Source organism: Saimiri boliviensis, chromosome 4 (assembly GCF_048565385.1).
Source record: "Saimiri boliviensis isolate mSaiBol1 chromosome 4, mSaiBol1.pri, whole genome shotgun sequence".
Taxonomy (NCBI): Eukaryota; Metazoa; Chordata; class Mammalia; order Primates; family Cebidae; genus Saimiri; species Saimiri boliviensis.
The window spans coordinates 164,410,092-164,414,261 of NC_133452.1; positions in this window are offsets into that span (position 1 = coordinate 164,410,092).

Consider the following 4,170-nt stretch of genomic DNA (forward strand, 5'->3'; position numbering starts at 1 on the left):
GGTATCTACCCAACACAGCATCTACTCAACTCTGGTATCTACTCAACACAGAGTAGTCCACACACCCACTGTACTCTGCAATTTGAGTTTATCTCACTGCAGCATTTTCACAGAAACCTTATTGTATGCATTTTTTATTGCTGCCATCTGAATTACCATAAATTCATAGACTTAAAGCAACACAAATATATGATCTTACAGTTCTGTATGTGAGAAGTCCCACAGGGATCTCACCAGGCTAAAATCAAGATGTCTGCAGGCTGGATTCATTTTTGGAGTGTCTAAGGAAGAATCTGTTTCCTTGCTTATTCAAATTGTTGGCAGAAGCAGTTCCTTTCATTTATAGGCCTGAAGTCCCAGTTGTTTCTTGGTTAACAGCTAAGCGCTGTGCTCACTTCTACAGGCTACCACACCCTGGCTCCCAGATCCCCTCCCCCATCTTCACAGCAGCAACAGTGTGCTGAGGCTCATCTCCTAGTTCTTTTTCTCCATTGTGTCTCTTTGATTCCTTTACCTTCTCCTGTCGTTTCTTTTTTTTTTTTTTTTTTTCATTGATGGGGATTCATTCTGTCACCCAGGCTGGAGTGCAGTGGCGTGATCTCAGCTTATCACAAACTTTGTCCCCTGGGCTCAAGCAATCTACCCCCTTCAGCTTTCCAAGTAGCTGGAACCATAGGCCCACGTCACCATGCCCTGGTATTTTTTTTTTTTTTTTTTTTTTTTTTTTTTTTTTTTGTAGAGACAGGGTCTCCTCATGTTGCCCAGGCTGTTGTCAAACTCCTGAGCTCAAACAATCTGCCCACCTTGGTCTCCAAAAGTCCTGGGATTATAGGTATGATGGTCACCGCGCTGCCTTTTACTTTTAAAGACTCCTTTGATTAGACTGAGTCTGCCCAAACAATTGAGAATAATCTTTCTATTTTAAGGTCCATAACCTTAATTCTGTGTAAAATCCGTTTTGCCATGTTATACATTCAATTCATAAATTTCATAGTGGATTGAAGGGCGGGCGGAGCGCTATTCAGCTCACCACACTTATCTCAGAAGTGATCCCAGGAAACACATGCAGAAATAAATTGAGAAATGGAAGAAAGCCAGTCACAGGAGAAATGGGATAAAGGGTTCACTCACGAGTCTGTTACCATGTGGATATCTTGGCTCAATCACTTTTAGGACTCTCTAAGAAACCATATGAAATGTGTGATACAGCTCAGAATCTTCCTAAGGATTGCAGGGCATGAGACTTTATACTTCCCATCCTCCTTTGCTTGAATTGGTTGAAGGTTGGCCTGGGAGTGTTAATTCTAATGCACTTGAAGATTGGGCTATGTAACTGCAGAAAAGCAACTATCACTGGTTTGATAAAGCTCTCAGGCAAAGGAGAAGGGAGATGGGAAGGTTATTATCCTTGCGGGGAACTGTGCTTCAGCTATTGGCAAACTCTGATAGGCCAAGAGAATATGGGATGGGGCATCAACAGCATCTGTTCTAAGGGCTCTGCCTCTGAGAATATAGGGAATGCCTTTCAAGGTCTCTCTGCACCCCCGCCCCCCACCATATTCACTTAGCATTAGTGACCTCTTGTCTTCCATACATGTGCATATCACATGGCCCTGCAGCCTCACCACATGGACTAGGTCTGGGATGGACACCTGACCCAGGCTGGGCCCCGGGACCAAGTGACATGTGACCAGTTACACCTGTAGCAGATGTGCATGGGAGCTGTGGGAAGAAATCTTCCATTCATGGTGCAGACTAAAGGATGGTAGATTGCAGAGAACACCAAAGCAGATGAGTAGAGAGGAGGCTCCAAAAGGAGAGTTCAGGCAATCTTCTCATGCTCAGTTCTTTTGGAAGCCCAGTATCACTTCTTCTTTTTGATAAAATTTGTTCTCTTGAGGTAAGGTAAATGTACCAGTTAATATTGCTGCAGTCCTAATATTTAGAAGCTTACCATTATAATATGCTCAATGATTCTGTGAGTCAGGAATCTCGAATTTGAACAGGGCAGAATAGGAATGGATTTTCTGTGTGCCAAGATGCCTGGGCCTCCCCTCAGGGTACTCCATAGCTGGAGATGACACACCCATATGACCTCCAAAGACTAGTTATTGCAAAGCAAAAGGGAGTTGGTGCTCACCTTGTGTACTGGTTCTTCCAGGGTTGGCAGGTCCATAGGGAACCTTGCTGAAGCCACCCTTCCTGTCTCTTTATCTCTCCCACTGTAGAGCATGATTGGATTAGGTCGTTGCTGCCTAACTAGGCACACCCAGGGAGAACCTAGTTTCTTGATAAGCCACCCCATGATCAACTGATCCTCTTCCTTCTAAGAACACAGGGTTTCCCTCCTGCTCAGATCAACTTTGGCAGAGGCTCAGGCCTGGCTTAGCTGGATGCTTCTGACACAAGAGCTGCTTCCAAAGCACTGGGCCTTATTTCTTCGGGTAAAAAATATAAAGCTGGATCTCATCCCGGCTGGTCATGCTCTTAGACTCTTGTATTCTTCTCTTCTGCCTCTTCTCAACAGCTGCACAGTCCTGGTTGGAATGTTCTAATACTGATGTATTTACCCTCATTAGCTACTCAACCCAGAATCCTATTTTAATTATAATCCAGAAACATCAGGTGATGAATGAGACTGCTGTATGAGAAAGAGACAGTTTAAGGGTCAGTGCAATGGAAAAAAACGGTTAAACAGTTCTTAAGGTTTTCTCTAGCTTATTCTCATCCAAGAGCTTTCATTGCAGAAGGAACCTACTGGATCTTCCTTCCTGGTCCTTGAACTTCTGACCTAGGGTGGCTTAATCCTGCTGCTACCTCTCTCTGGCACTCCACTGCTAATAATTACAGGAACTGGGCCACGCTGTGGTGGGAATGACCTTACCCTGAGCACGTCACTCATTCACTGAACAACAGCTGAGAGCAGAGCTTAGGCCTCAGCCCTATAAGGAGAGAGGAATCACATGCTGCAGAGGTCTGTCCAGAGGAGCAGGTACTCTAGCCACAGCAAAGACACAGTTGATACCTGGATCACAATAATTGAAGACAGGACATGAGAACAGCAAAAGATGTGGGTGTCAGAAGAGGCTGAGAGCACTTCAGGCAGGAGCACTGAGTTGTGCTCTGAGGACGGAGGCACGAAGGCTGGGCAGGATTTCAAGGGCAGAGAGGGAGCAAACAATTCAAGTGAAAGTCGTGGCATGGAAAGGGAGCGCTGGCCACAGGGAGTGCAACGTTGTGACAGAAGGCCGCTGTGGAGCCATTGCTAATGTATTAATGCAAAGTTTGGAATTGAATCGGAAAGGAATTGGAGGCCTCCAGACTAAGCATTTGGTCGCTTGAGGGGAATATTCACAACCGGTCACCTCAGAAAGATCATTCTGGAAGATATCTTTACAATGTCAAGATTGGAGCCTTTGGGAGAGGGATTAAGTTTGCGGGAGGATGGTATGTGTGCCGGTGTGTGTGTGTGTGTGTGTGTGTGTGGCCATTGTACCTAACCTGACCACCTACTTTCTAGAAGGTAAAGGGCAGCTAGAAAGTCTTTGCTCACTTCCATCTTCTGGCCCCACCAGACTGACACCTCCCTGAGGAAAAGGGATTTTGCTGCTCACTCAATATCCTCAGCACCTCTTATCCAATAGCTCTGGAATGAATACAAGGCCTTCATAACAGCCAGTGCACCTGCTGTCTCCTTTCCTTTGCTACCCCTCCCTCTCCAGCCATGCCTGCTTCCCCCAAGCCCTTCCATGCTCGGGGCCCAACCTCCAAACCCAGCAACTTGAACAAGAGTCGTCTGGCTTTGGAAAGACGGCGGCTTATGTTTTCCTCCTCATGTTTCCTCCCCAGCAAAATCATCGTCTACTTAGAGAGGCCTCTCTTCTTGGATACCAGCAAAGCCAGCAACCTCGGGGCACCCCTCGGGGAATCTCAAAGCTTGAGAGAGAGAGAGAGACCGAGAAAGAGAGAGAAACGACGAGAAAAAGAGAGAGAGGGAAAGACAGAGAATCTTGCTTTTGAACAAAGAAAAGGGAAATAAAAAGACCCCATCATCTCAAAAGGTTATTTGCTGCCTGAGATTTCTGATTCTGTGTATTCTACCTAGCAACTGCTGAGAAACAAGGCTCCACACCATTGGCTGGTTCACTTACCCGCGGCCAATCCTGGCTC